A 15,892-nucleotide genomic window follows, 5' to 3' on the forward strand; every position below is an offset into this window, starting at 1 on the left:
ACTGACCAATCACAATAATTCTCTGCCTGCATCCCCCCATCGCCATTCCACCTACCCTTCCAACAGCTCCACGCCCCTCCCTCTATTTACTTCCCGGTTCCCCTTCCCTCACTCCAATCCTGATGAAGTCTTTCAGCCTGAAACGTTGACTTTCCTGTTCCTAGGATGCTGTCTCACTTGCTTTGCTTTTTCAGCTTCATATGGATTGGCGACATAGTTGCACGTTGAGACCTTATCAGCAACAGATTTTATTGTGCTTTTCATATTCTTTTTTGTCTGTTTACTGACAATCTTATCTGAACATTCTCACTGCAGGATCTAGGAAACATTCTTTTTGTCATTAATGCTCCTGTCTGCTTCGAACTGATTTCCTTTGTTTTAACCATACTTTCATCTCTGCTATTCACAATGGCATTGTAAACGTAACTCTTGTTATGCTGTAGCTTAATCACACCATTTCCAATATACTTCACAACTTCCTGTTCTTATACTCCACACATCTTTTCATAAACCCAAAGATCCAATAAGTCCTTCTATCATTTCCTGTCTTCTTGTCCCTCTCTCCTTAAACGGGGAGGTTACATTTACCAGTCCTCCCTCACTCCAACGTTTACTGAAAGATCACCAACAATGCCGCAACAATCGCCTTCCGTGTCACTACGAGACCAACTGGTCTCGCTGATTGATTCAACTTCACCTTCCCCAGCACCTCCTCCTTACTGAGGTCAGTATACTCACCTCTATACCCTGACTGTCTTGAAGTCTGGCATTTTACAGGTGTCTTCCACCGTGAAGAGTGATGTAATGTATCTGTTCAATTCCTCTCCCATTCCATTACTTCCCATAAATACTCAAGCCTCATTTTCCAAAAGTCCTTTGTTTGTTTTTTACTCCCTGTCTTCCTTGTTATATATCTCAAAATCGTTTTCGTTATTATTTTACAGGATTAAGAAGCGTAATATTATATTTCACCCTCTCCTCCCATTTGCTGTTATTAGTTATCCATGCTCGAATTTGTAGATTTCCTAATCTTTTGGATTCCTAAAAATCTTCACACCATTGTGTGCATTTTCGTTTGTTTTATGCTGTCCCTGAATTCGTTATCACGCACGGCTGACTTGTCTTCTGCTGAATATTGTTCCTCTTACTTGGAGGTGAATTTCTGATGTGCTGCTGAATTATCTCCTGAAACCTCTGCCATTGCTGTTTCACCATCTTCCCGTGCTCAGCTTCCCTTCCAACTAACTCTGGCCAACTACTCCCTCATGTCCTGTAATTACATTACTCAATTATAAGACATCACATCCAAAAGTGAGCAATAGCTGTAAACAGAAGGAGGGAAGTCTGAGGCATAGGACAGAAAGAACGATTGGACGATGTATCAATTAGATTAAAAGAGAAATCGAGGGACAGATAGAGAGAGAATTTCGACATGGAGATATAAAAATAGAGAAGTCTACATGACTGACATATGTAGATGTATTTCTGTATTTGGTTTGACAATTCCTGTGTGTTGTGGTCCTTTGTACAGTGTATGTGCAAACAGAATTATATGTTGAAATGTCGGTCAGATACCAGAACTTTGATCTCCAGCATTATGACATGCAACAGTTGTTGACAGAACCCAGCAGGCCAATGTATATGTTTCCCGGTAGAAAATTGTTTAACTGAAATGAATTGGAACACAAGAAGCAGGAATTTATAACATATATCCTGACAAGAATTAGTGATTAGGTCTGGGAATGCAAGGAAGAGGCAGGAGGTAGAGGGTACGTTAAAAGAAGGGGAACATAACATCTCAGCTGAAGACTAAATAACATGTTAACGTCTTATGAATTTTGTACATCACGTGCATCATTTTTGTTAACTATGTATCTCTTGTTCATTCTTAATATGGTGCACACATATGAACAGTCTTATGTATCTGCATGCATGCGCGCGTTCACACACATGCACGCACACACACACAGACACACTCACTCAAACAAACAGACACACACATACAGACACCCACACACACTCACACATACACACAGACACCCACACACAGATTCACACTCACACACAGAGACACACATACAGACACCCACACACACTCACACACAGAGACACACGCACACGCACTCATACACACACAGGCACACACAGAAACACACAGACACACACACACACACTCTCACAGACACAGAGGCACTCTCGCTCTCTCTTTCTCTCTCTCTCTCACACACAGACGCATACACTGATCAATCGTTATTCGGCCATTCCATTTCAAATTATCCTGTTTTATTTACATTGTCACTTGCAATTCCTTCTTCCGAATATATTCTGTTTCTTTCTCTACATCTGATGTTATTCTGTCTGTCAAGAAGACATTGGGGACTGGGGGGATGTCACTTTACTCCTCATCAGTCTCCACAGTCACTGTCTTCTATTCCTTTCTGTTTCTTAGCCCATTAAAAATACATTCTGTGTCTGACCCTTGAATCCGGATAAAGAGGTCACTTTTTTTAAGATTACTTACAGTATGGAAACAGGCCCTTCGGCCCAACAGATCCACAAAGAACTTCCGAAGAGTAACCCACCCAGACCCATTCCCCTACCCTCTATTAATCCCTGACACTATGGGCAATTTAGCATGGCCAATTCACCTAACCTGCATATCTTTGGACTGGGAGGAAACCGTAGCACCCGCCCACGCAGACACGGGGACAATGTGCAAACGCCACACAGACAGTTGGCCAAAGCTGTTCAGTAAATAAAACATTTACATTTTGGTTAAGGCTACAAAAAAATCTAAAAAAGATTAGGCATACAAACTGTGCAATTAGATGTTTGCACCTTTGCAAACAAATTATTGAATTGCATTGTGTAAACGATAATTGACTGATAAAAGATATGAGAGTATAATCCAGCGAAATACGTAGCACAGCGAGAGAATAACAAGCGATTACATTTAAACTTGAGGATGATGGACTAACATTTATTATGTCCAGAAAAAAAGATGGTGATTTGTGAGAAATTGCATTTTCCCCATGTTATGTAATTCCAAGTAGCACACGTACCAGTGTGGAGACCCCATGTTGATTGAGAGGGAGCTCCAGGCTCTGAATGAATTCTCACCGTCTAAATGTGCAGTTGATGTGTGTCTCTGCACTGTTCATAAATCTACCAGGAGCTTTAATGCCTTACTCCTGAAATTGTTCGCCATTCCCACCAGCTTCTAACCTCTATAGGAGTGCAATAATGTCTTCTCGGAGATAGAAGGCATTTCCTTGAGACTTGGCACAATTCATTCACTTTTCCTTCTCACGTTCAGCAAACCAAGTTAAAGTGACACATATGTACCACGAGTAAAGCACCAGGAGGAACAACATAGAACAGTCTATCTGTTTAGGCTCTGCTTCACTCTTTGTTATGTTGGGGCATCAAAAACATCTTCCTATTTCTGTACACGTGGTTCGATATGCTGAATGGTCACCTCCTGGTCATCTGGAAGGAGCTCAAGGACCTGACTTGGCGACTCCGGTGTTCCTGTTTAATATCTCGATGTGCTGACTACGCTCCTTCCCTACTTATGTAATAGACAGGAGTATGTAATAACCTTATGTAATAACCAAGCATCTAAATTGAGAATTTCTGCCTCTCATCTAGTCTGCAGCGGATTTTGAAAATAGACCCAGAGGAAGGTCAGTGAGGATACATGAGCAGACATTCAAGCAGATATCCTGAACCGCTCAGTAATTATTGTTTCTGTTCAAAAGAAGAACTCCATAAGCATGTGAAACACCATCGTTCACAAAAGCTCTCAAGAATACTATTGATGAGCATTAGTGGAGGGCCAGATTTATAATGTTTATTTCAGGGACCATAAGCTGATGTTAAGCATGAATTTCAGCTGTGCTTACTGATTTACCCCGTCCTGCGCCCCCCACCCGAAAACACTGCCATTGCTGCTCCATCCTCTTCCCTGCTCGTCTCCCCTTCCTGATTCCAGGTTCTTCTTCTCAAATTACGGAGAACATTCTCTCACATTATGGTCCCTATCCATTTCACCTGAAACTCTCTGATCAAGTCTACCTACTCTGCTGTAGCATCAAGCTGTGTTTTGTGCTGCCACTTTACCTTTGGTCTCAGTGTGGCTCGGCCTCTCCATTCATGTTGTTTTACACCTCCCACTCACATCTCATTCCGGAAAGTTTCCTTCTTGGCGTAAACCTTATTGAAAACACCTCTCCCCTTTGCACTGAATTCACATTGTGATCCAAATTTCAAAAAGTATACTCAGCCTTCATCTCACTCTGCGAAAGGGAGCTGCACTCTGACCGTGTGGTACAAGAATTCCCCTTCTTATATGGTTCAGGCCAGAGATGCGCTTTCACTTTAGAGATCATCACACGATTGGACAAAGCAATTCAGGTGTTTGACCTCTTATTGGTACTCGTAAGAGTTTCCTGTTGCCTTAGTGTGGTAACATGGAGGAAAACAAATCACAGTACGAAACTTGGGTTGAGAGTTATTTATCTGTCATTTGAATACTGTTTCAAATTTGCAGTATTTATCTTTAAATGCTTGTTCGTAAAGTTAGTGTCAGATAGCGTGTAGGACGTGGAGGGATGACATTGTAGAAGTTTGTAAAATCATGAGAGGTATGAATAGAGTGAATAACCAAGGGATTTTCCACGGAATGGGGGAGTTCAACCATAGAAGGAATAGGTTTAAGGTGAAAGAGGGAATATTTGAAATGGACGAAGTGTCAATGTTTTCACACAGAGGGTGATGTGTGTATATGGAATGAGTTGTCAGAGGAAGAGTGGGAGATGCAAGTACAGCTATAACATTTAAAACTCATTCGGACAAACATATGAATGGGAAAAGTTTAGAGGCATATGTACAAAATGTAGTCAGATGGGACTAGTTTACTTTGGAAAATCTGGTCAGCATGGACAAGTTGGACCAAGGGTTCTGTTTTTGCGCTATATGACTATGAATCTAGAAAGGGACGAAAAGAGAAAAATCATATGGTGTAGTCAATTGGCAATAAATACAAAAAATAAGCAGCACGAGCTTTTCCGAGCATATAAAAAAAGTTCAAGATGAGTGTGTGACCTTAGGTGAAATTAAGTCAGGAAAGTATACTGATGTTAATTGGAGGGTGTGACTGAATAATTGCCCATAGGGAGCAGACAGATAACTTAAACCCGTGTTTTACATCTTTCCTCACAGGGGAAAGCACAGTAAGTATTTCAATGGTGTAAACAAAATGGTAATATGAGGGAAGTTCTTGAACCGTCTCTAATAAAAGGAAAAAGGATTTTTCTAACAGATAAGAGTAAGAGTAGACAGGTCAGCAGTAATTCATAGCTGGTTTTGAAAGAAGTGGCCACAGTCTTGGAGTCATTCCGCCCTCTCTCTCAGATGTTAGTTCTGCTGTTTGTTAATGTAAGCAGTAAGTGCGGTAGCTTGAATGGGTTGTCATCAGGTTTAGGTACACACTGTTCTGACATGGCATGTTCACCCACACTCATCCCTGATTCGGAGATCGGCTTTATGGTAATGGTAGACTGAGAGATTATATTGTTGTTGAATATAATTCTGCTGCTGCTGCTACTACAGTTGCTATGATTTGCAGCATCACATGAATGTCCAGTTTGAGCAGCAATATCAGCAATACTTCTGCTGCCTGTCCTCAATTCGCACGGGGACCCGGTCACCCTTCTCCCCTGTACACAGTGCCCTATCCCGGTTTCTGATGAGGAAACGCTTCCTTTTTGAAAAATTCTTATCCTGTTAGGGTCTCTCCATGATGCCATGCCTCGAATTTGTACATTCCTCAAAAGCATTTAACGTTTTTATCTGAATCTTTCCCCCTCCAGTAATGCCATCTTCTGCTTAAAGCGAATGTGTTTCCCTCGGATTCTCTCCATGACCATGATTAAGACTCTGTCGTGTCGGTGATTCCAGCCTTATGTAGTTTCAGAACAGATGAGTTTGTATACCTTGCGTTATCATTCACTTCCCGGTGTATGGCGCTGCCTGTTGGACAGGGACGTGTGAGCAGCTTTGACACACATGTTTGAAAGTTGTTCAAAAACAGAAATTGCTGAAGACACTGAAAAGTCTGACAGCATCTGTGGAATGAAAGCAGAGGTAATCTTTCGGGTTCGGTCTCTGTTCCTCAAAGCATCCAGTAAGTCCAACAATTTTTGGTTTTGTTTCAGATTTCCTGTATCCAATGATCTTTGCTAAATTGAAAATGTGTTCTGTAACTTTTCATTTTTGAAGGAAATCAGTGAGTCAGAGAAACAATGTTAATCTTTCAAGTCCAGTGTAAATCTTCTTCAAACGTGTAAAGGATTGAAAGACGAGCGTTTTAGTATCTTGGCAGAAGTGGGTAATAGTGTTTGGAGGCCCAGTGCGAAAGACAAATGGGCTTTAAATTGTGGTGAAAGAGACACAGATATATTAATGTGTAAATTAACGTGTAAATGTTAGAAATTGATTTTCTCTGTAGAATGCAACATAAACAAGACACGAACTTAGGGAGCCCAGGAGGGAGAGTGTATGGAAAAGGGAGAACAGCCATAATGGGTTCAGCCAGTGAATTTATGGAATTGAATATTAACTCCTACAGACTGTAACGTACCAAAGTGTAAAGTGAGGTGTTACTCGAGCTTGGGTTGTGCTTCATTTGAATATTGCCGAAGCCTGCATTTTCTTAGAATCCCTACAGTGTGGAAACAGGCCCTACAGCCCAACAGGTGTATATTGACCCTGCAAAGAGTATTACACCTAACATCAACATCCCTGAACACAATTGGCAATTCAGCATGGCCAGTTCACCTAACCTGCACAACTTGGAACTGTGACAGGAAGCTGAAAGCTACGCACCCCTCAACTCACTGCTATCCATGTGCATGTCCAAAAGTCACATTAATGTCCCCAATGACTCTGCTTCCACCACCACCTCTGGCAATGCATTCCATGCATTCACAACTCTCTGCGTAAAGAACCTACCTACATCTGACATCTCTCTTTTACCTTCCTCCTAATATTTTCAAACTATGACTTCACGTACTAGTCAATCCTGCCCTGGGGAAAAGTCTCTGGATGTTGACTCTATCTATTCCTCTCATTATTTTGTACACCTCGATCAGATCTCCTCTCTCCTCCTTCTCTCTAGAGAGAAAGGTCCAAGCTTGTTCAAACTTTCTTCATAAAGCAAGCCTTCCAGTCCAGGCAGCATCGTGGTAAACCTTCTTTGCACCCTCTCCAAGGCCTCTGTATCTTTCCTATAGCAGGGCGTCCACAACTGGACACCATATTCAAAGTGTGGTCTCACCAAGGACAGGTCGTGCTGCAGCAAAACTTTGCGGTTCTTAAACTCGATCCCGCTGTTAATGAAAGCCGAAACATCATATACTTTCTTGACACCCTATCCACGTGGTTGGCAACTTTGAAAGGATCTGTGCACTTGTGCAGCCAGATCCCTCTAGTTCCACCACACTGCCAAGAATCCTGTATTTAATGGTATATTCAGGATTCGAATTTGACCTTCCAAAATGCATCACTTCGCATTTATCCAGGTTGAACTACATCTGCCATTTCTCAGCCCAGCTCTGCATCCTGTCTATGTCGCGCTGCAGCCGACAGAAGACCCCTATACTATTGACGACACCTCCAACCGTTATGTCATCAGCAAATTTACTAACCCACCACATAACCTCCTCATTCAAGTCATGTATAAAAACTACAAAGGTCTGAGGCCCAAGAACGTAGCCCTGTTGGATCCCTCTCAACACTGTCCTCCAAGCAGAATACTTTCCATCTACAACCACTGTCTTCCTTCAGCCAGCCAGCCAAGTCTGAATCCAGATAGCCTAATCTCCCTGTATCCCATCCTTCCAGACTTTATGAATGAGCCATCAATGGGGAACCCTCTCAAATACCTTGCTAAAGTCAACATGCCCCACATCCACTGCCTGACCGTAGTCAACCTGTCTTGAAACCTCAAAGAAATCAAGAAGATTTGTAAGGAACGACTGCCCTTTACTCACACTATGCTTTGCCAGATACTCATAAATCCTATCCCTCGGAACTTTTTCCAAACTTTGCTGACCACAGACATAAGACTGACTGGTCTCTAATTGCCAGGGATTTCCCTATTACCCTTCTTGAAATAAGGAACAACTTTCGCCTCCTTCCAATCCTCCGGTACGACTCCAGTGGAGAGTGAGGAGGCAAATATCATCACGAGTGACTTTAAAACCTCCTTTCTTGCTTCCCGGAGCAGTGTAGGATAAATCTGGTCTGGCCCTGGGGACGTATCCATCTCAATGTTTTCCAAAATTGCTAGCACATCAAATTCATCAATCTTGACCTGGTCAAGACTGATCTGGCCCAGCTACTCTAAGTTTTCATTTACAACACGTTCTCTTTGCTTGGTGAAAATCGAAGCAAAAAACTCATTTAGGGCTTCCCCTATCTGCTCAGACTCCATGCCAAAGTTCCCTACGCTATCCCTGATCGGCCTTACCTTCTCCCTGATTATTCCCTTATTCCTCACGTATGAGAAAAATGCTTTTGGATTCTCTCTAATACTTCTTGCCAAGCCTTTTCTCGTGCCCCATCATGGCTCGTCTCGTTCCATTTATGAGCTCCTTTCTAGCAAGACTGTAATCCTCTAAAGATGTGCTAGATTCTTGCTTCCCCAATCTTCCGTAAGCTGCCTGCTTCTTTTTGTCGAGAAATTTCTCTGTTCTCATCATTCAATGTTCCTTAATCTTACCCCTTCTTACCTGTCTCAGAGGAACAAATTTGTGTATCACTCGCAACAACTGCTCCTTAAACAGTGTCCACATATCTGCTGTGCCCTTTCTGTGGAACAATTGCTCCCAGTCTGTACTTCCCAACTCCTGTCTGATAGCGTCATAATTTCCTTTTCCACAATTTAACATCTTCCCTCGGAAACTGCACCTTTCACTCTCGCAGACTGTGCTACATGTGAGGCAGTTGTGATTACTTTCAACAAAGTGCTCTCCCACCGTGAATTCTGACACCTGTCCTGGCTCGTTGCTGAGCACCAAATCCAAAATTGCCGCTCCCCTCGTCGGTCTATCTACATACTGAGCAAGGAAACGGTCTTGAACACACCTGACAAAAACGGCTTCATCCACACCATCTGCACTTAGGAGGTTCCAGTCGATATTGGAAAAGTTGAAATCACCCATAACAATAACCCTGCTACGTTTGCATTTTTCTAGAATCTGCCCGCCTATGAAAACTTCAATCTCTCTACTGCTATTAGGTGATCTGTAGAAAACCACCAAATGCCGTGACTGTTCCCTTGCTGTTCCTAAATTCCACCCATACTGACTCAGGAGACAAACCTTCATTTCTGTAGCTGTGACACACTCTCTGATTAGCAATGTTACACCCTTTCCTCATTTTCCACCCATCCTGTTCTTTTTTAGATAAAATTAGATTACTTTCAGTGTGGAAACAGGCCCTACGGCCCAACAAGTCCACACCAACCCTCCATAGAGCAACACACCCAGAATCAGTCCCCTACATTTACCCCTTCATCTAACACTATAGGCAGTTTAGCATGGCCAATTTACCAAAACTGCACATCTGTGGATTATGGAAGGAAACCGGAACACACCCACGGGGAATATTTGCAAACTCCACACAGACAGTCCACTCAGTTGGGAATTGAACCCGAGTCTCTGGCGCTGTGAGGCAGCAGTACTAACCATTGAGACACTGTGCCGCCCCGAAACATTTTTAAACGTTTTAAACCCTGGAACATCAAGCAACCATCCCTGCCCCTGTGAAACCTATATCTCTGTTCTGGCCACGACATCGTAGCCCCAAGTACTGATCCATGCTCTAAGTTTGTCACTCTTACTTCAGACATTCCTTGCATTAAAGTAGACACACTTCAACTTATCCCTTTGTTTCATAGCGTGAGAAACCTTCCTGAAAGATTAAATATATCCTGTCACTGTCCTGTCTGCAACTAACCCCCTCTCAGACATGTGGTCTTATTCCTACCCCCCTGCCAAACTCATTTAAACCGGCCTGAACCACACGAGCATACCTCCCAAACAGGACATTTGTGCCCCTCCAGTTCAGGTGCAACCCGTCTTTCGTGTATAGGTCCCACCTTAACCAGAAGGTATACCGATGGTCTAGGTAACTGAAGCCCTCCCTCCTGCACCACCATCGAAGTCACGTGTGAAGCTGCATTCGCTGACTATTCCTCATCGCACTAGCTCGTGCCACTGGTAGCAAACCTGAGATCACTACTCTACTCGTCCTGCTCTTCAGCTTCCAAACTAACTCTCTGGAGTCACTTTTCAGATCCTCACTCCCTTTCCTGGCTATATCGTTGGTGCCAAATGATCTGGTTTCCACAGCCTTCTGTGGTAAGGAATTCCACAATTCCACCACTCTGTGGCTAAAGACGTATCATCTTTTCTCCGTTCTAATGGGTTTTCCCTTTTCTCTACGCCTGTGTCCTCCTGCCAGTGCCAACGTCCTCCCAATTTTGTCTGTATCCAGATCATTCAATATTCCGTAAGTTTCAATTAGATCGGCCCTCATCCTTCTAATCTCCATCGAGTAAAATCCCAGAGTTCTCCGATGTTCCTCATGTGTTAAGCTTCTCATTTCTGGTGAACCTTCTCTTGACATACACCAAGTCTAATACATCCTTCCTGAGGTATGAGGCACAAAATACTGATTAGAGCCTTAGAAAGCCTCAGAATCCCCAGCATTACATCCTACTCCTCTCAAGATGAATGACAACATTGTATCTGCCTTCTTAACTACTGACTCAACCAGCAAGTTTATCTAAGGCGAATCCTGCGCTTGGAATCCCAAGTCCCTTTGTTACTCAGATTTGTGATTTTTTTTTCCCATTTAGTAAATAGTCCATGCCTATATTCTTCATAAGAAAGTGCATGACCTCACACTCTCCCACATTGTATTCCATCTGCTGCTCCTTTTCCCACTCACCTCAACTGTCGAAATCTTTCTGTAGGCTCCCTACCTCCTCAATATTAGGTGCCCCTCTACCTATCTTTGCTTCATCTGCAAACGTAGCCAGAATGCCTTCTGTACCGCCACTCAGATCATTAACCTATAAAGTGAAATTTTGTGATCCAAACACTGACTTGTGGAATACTGCTAGTCACCGGCTGCCATCCTGAGAGAGACAATTTTATCCTCACTCTGCATCCTGTAAGAGAGCCAACCTTTTATCCATGCTAGTACCTGTCCTTTGACACCATGGGTCCTAATCTTACTCTGCAGCCTCCTGTGGGGTACCATATCAGAGGCTTTCTGGAAGTTCAGATCAGTAACTCTCTCTGGTCCAACCCGTCGTTACCTCCTCAAAGAATTCTCATTATCTTGAGAGCAATGTAGGTAATTGAAATGGGGAGCAATCAGAATGTCAGGGTCATTCCTACAGACAGAGTGGAGATGTTCATCAAAGCAGTTTCTGTTTAGCTCAGTAATGTAAAGGAGACTGCATTGTGAGCGGCAATGACAGGAGATTGGATTGAAAGCGTAAAAGTGAAATGCTGCTACACCTGGAAGGTGTGTTTAGAGCCTTGGACAGTGAAGAGGGAAGAGATGAATTGGCAAAAGTTGCAGCTTCTGCATTTACATGGGAAGGTGCCATGGGGGTGAGGGGAAATGTTCTGGGTAATGGAGCGTGCCACAGAAGGATTGGTCCCTGTGAATTTCTGACAGTGGACAGGAGGGGAAGATGTGTTTGACGGTGCTGTCCTGCTGGAGGTGGTGGAAGTGGCGGAGGATGATTCTGTGAATGCAGATTCGAGTGCAGCAGGAAGTGAGGACAAGAGGAGAACTATCATTGTTCTGGGAAGGAGGGGACAGAGTGAGGGCAGAAGTGAGGGAGATGGGACAGACACAGCTGAAAGCTCAATCCATCGGATTTAAGGGGACTTCTCGTTTGAGAGAAAAGGATGACATGTAGGAAGCTTCCCAAAGGAACGTGGCATCATCGAACAGAAATGACAGAGACAGGGAAACTGGGAGAATGAAGTCACCCTCCGTTGATCATGTGTTCAGCCCCAAACTTAGGTTCCCCCTGAATGATTGAAAAGTAAAACTCTACTCCTTCCTCTGATGCGTTACATGCTGGGGGATGAACATTTTGCTGAAGTTGAATTATTTTGAAAATTATCTGGAACATTGTACAACCGACATCATCCAGAGAATTCTAGAAAGTGCACTCATAAGAACATTTTATAACCATGTGGGGTTATTGCATAGGTGAGAGAGAGAGAGAGAGAGGGAGAGAGAGAGAGAGAGAGAGACAGAGCTGCATTGCAGTGGTGAGAGTGTTGGAGCCTTATTCTGGGGAAGGCGCTAACAGATATACAATGAATGTGCGAGAGTAGAGAGAATACGGTCACGCTTATCCTGACAGAACGGGGAAGGTTATTGATGCTTTTCCTGTATTGCTGAACTTTTCTTCGGACCGCAGATACTGCACTGAGCTGGGTGGTGTGCTCAGAACATGCTCTGGGAAGAGAATGGTCCCCCTCCGTACTAGACCAATCACCAGGACCTCCGTGCCCCTGTCGACAAGCTGTGGTGTAATTTTCCCTTATCTGCCATGCTCGGATAAACTGTGCAGGGCAGCTCCAAACTGAGAAAGCTCAACCGTGTGCCCATTGGCCTTTTAATAATGGCAGCAGTACCAGGGATCAATGAATATCCATGGGCATCCGGGCGATAGTGAGCACTACCAGCCATAATGGGTGGGAAAATCGGGCTGGCGTTGAATGAGAGGGACACCATGGGGTGGAATGGGTAGTTAATCAGTTGTGTTCGATAAGATAACACCAGGAAACTAGCTCTGCCTCGTGCAGATTTTCCTTCAGTCGCATTCAATGAAAATGGCACTGAGACAAATTATCGTACGATTCAGCCCAATGAGTCGAAGATTCTGCTGATCCTACTCCCAGTTACAACGCTGCAGGACAATTGCTTATCCAAAACTCTCAATCTCCTTAACTTACACCAATATCCTGCTCACCCATCATTCCTAGAAACAGTGGCTTATATTGCAAGATGCTGTCGAAATGTTCTCATTTCACAATTTTTAATCCTACCATCAGATCCTTCTCTGAAATTCTCTTAATCTTCCCCTCTCTTTTAACCAAGTTCCTCCCATTTGTTGGTATTTAAACTGATTCCCCCGCCATCTCTGTCTGGCAGTGAATTTCACACCCACAGCACTCCTGTGTCATGCCACAATGGAGATATGGAGCTGTAAATGGAGAGGTGCTGCACATCCTGTCACTTCCAGCATGAGCTACAAGTTTCCCCACGCTGGGCAGTGATCTATCATAATGTTACATAGCAATTCAGCGATTGGTGCACACAGCTGCGTATGCTGGGAAGGTAACTGCTCCAGATTAAAAGATAAATTCACTGCTATTCACTGCACAGCTCCCCATGCTGCACAGATATCCAGTCCGTGTGTATAGAACAATGCCTTTGTGTGTTCTGCACAGCGCCCTGTGCTGGACAGATCATCGAGTCCAAGTTTATAGATCAGTGCACTGTTGGACACAGAGGTAGTGAACATATGAGCTATAAACAGTGTTCGATCTTGAACTGATTGCTGAGCAGTACACTAGCCTGGTCTACGCAGTTCTTTATGTTGAGGAGGTACCTCATCTGGGCTTGTACGGGTCCGGGCTGGATCTGAGAGGTGAGTTGGGTATCCGATATAATTCCTGACATGATTATCACTCCTCCAGCTCGGCCCATTCCGCTGGTAAATGTGAGGTGCTGTGTTTGAGATAGAATTTACTTTGTCGAAATATTCGACATTAAGCAAAACACAATTTATTCGAAGACTGTCGATAAAAGACAACAAAAGGAAGAGGAACTTGCTAAACTTCATTCTGTTGGAAAACTTAACAGAATAATAGTTTATTTAACTACTATACAGTAACTGCTCCAATATGGTATCATCGGATAAGCACACAAATGTCAAAAAACAAATGCAGGAAACAGATTGTCTGACATGCAGTTCTCCAATCCAGGAGGAAAGAACATCAAAGGACACTTCAGAGAGAAATCTCAGAGACAATGTGTAGCACCCGGGAGAGATTTACTGCCTTCCAACCCTGCTGAGGCTACAGCAATAACTGGCGAAAGGTAAAAATAAGAATCCTGGTTCTGCAAGAGTTTGACCATTACTCCACAGGACAAGGCCGCGGCTGCAAGAACATAAGGAATGGACTGTATTTACATCGTCTATGGCTCTGTAGGTGTCTCTTAAAAATGCCTAAACCCACCTAAACCATTTAATGCTGGACAGACAAAAGTCAAAGTTAAACATATATAAATAAAGCAAAAAGATGCAGCAGGCCTGGTGATCAGACACAGGCGGCCTCGGGAGCCCAGCAATTCCTATATTGCCAAAACACAGCAGAATCATCGAGCTTGTGAAGAGAAAGAATTATGTCTCTCCTTTACCTCGATGTTTACAACTGGAGATGTGCCATTAGCCCAATAATCATCGATATCAAAATCCCACACAACCAAGTATTATTGTGATATATCAGAGTTGCCGTGAAATGGGTTAACTACAGCTGTTTGTTCAGTGACTGTGATTAATATCAGTCTTCCTGGACCTAACTGGGTCACTGGAGGATATCGCTCTTCCATAAGTAGGGACTTCTTTCAACTTGTTATGCCATAGTATTCGGCGCAGAGTCAACCTCAACAAGATTGGGATCAGCAGCTGCAGAGAAAGAGAGAGAGATCAGAATCTGAGAACATTAGAATGTTCCAACAATGGATTTTAATCTGAGAACATTAGCCTGGAATGTTCCAACAATGGATCAGAATCTGAGAACATTACACTGGAATGTTCCAACAATGGACAGGAGTTTATCCTTGGGTCTTTACTGGCTTTCCCAGACTTGGGCATTGTTACATTTGCGGATACGAGCCGTACTGGTGATTATTCAAGCTGGGTACTATCCCATCCTCGCTATTATTGGTGTGCCTGGTAAGTCTATCTCTATCAATTCTATGAATGATGCTGAATGTTATTGCTATTCTGGTTGATGATATTTAACAAAAACATAAACTTTCAGTCACAAACGCCAGTTCATTCTCATGCATTTCCAAACTGCTTACTCATAAACATCTGAGAAGGTAAAAGACTGTTCGGAACCTTTAATCTCCTCTTTACCGTGAACTGTTTTATATCTCCATATTCTCTCTGTCATCAAACCTGCCGACGCCCCCCTTCATAATATCCCCAATCTCCAGACTTGCCTGAGTTCTGTTGCTGACTTCGCCATCATGTACCCCTTCGTTAACGACAGATTTTGTGGCTCCAGTTCTCTTCTGACCTCTCCTCCAGTTACAAATATTTTGACCACAAACGTGTTCTTTTCTCCACAGTTACTTCATAACAGGGACTCTTAAACAAAGTAATAATTACACTGACTGTGTAATTCAGAGGCGCAAGTCATGACTCTAAAAGCATTGTCAGAAATCCTACCACAGCCGATGACTAAATTTAAGTTCCAATATCAAAAATTGGAATGAAACCTACTTTCACTCATGGCAAGCATAAACCATCAGGATTTCTTTTCTTATTTAATTGATAACCTTTGGTAAAGAAACCTAACATCTTTGCACTGTCTGAACTAAGTGTCACCTCAGATCCACAACAATATGGTTGCCTCTATATTGCCATGACAAATGGTCGCATGGTCAAGGGTAGTTGTGATGGACAACAAGTACTGCCCTTGCCAGTAGTTCTGCCATCCCGCGAAACTACAACAACACCAAATGTGGATGTTGGCGCTCTGAAATAAAATTC

Source organism: Hemiscyllium ocellatum, chromosome 14, assembly GCF_020745735.1.
Source record: "Hemiscyllium ocellatum isolate sHemOce1 chromosome 14, sHemOce1.pat.X.cur, whole genome shotgun sequence".
NCBI classification, from domain to species: Eukaryota; Metazoa; Chordata; class Chondrichthyes; order Orectolobiformes; family Hemiscylliidae; genus Hemiscyllium; species Hemiscyllium ocellatum.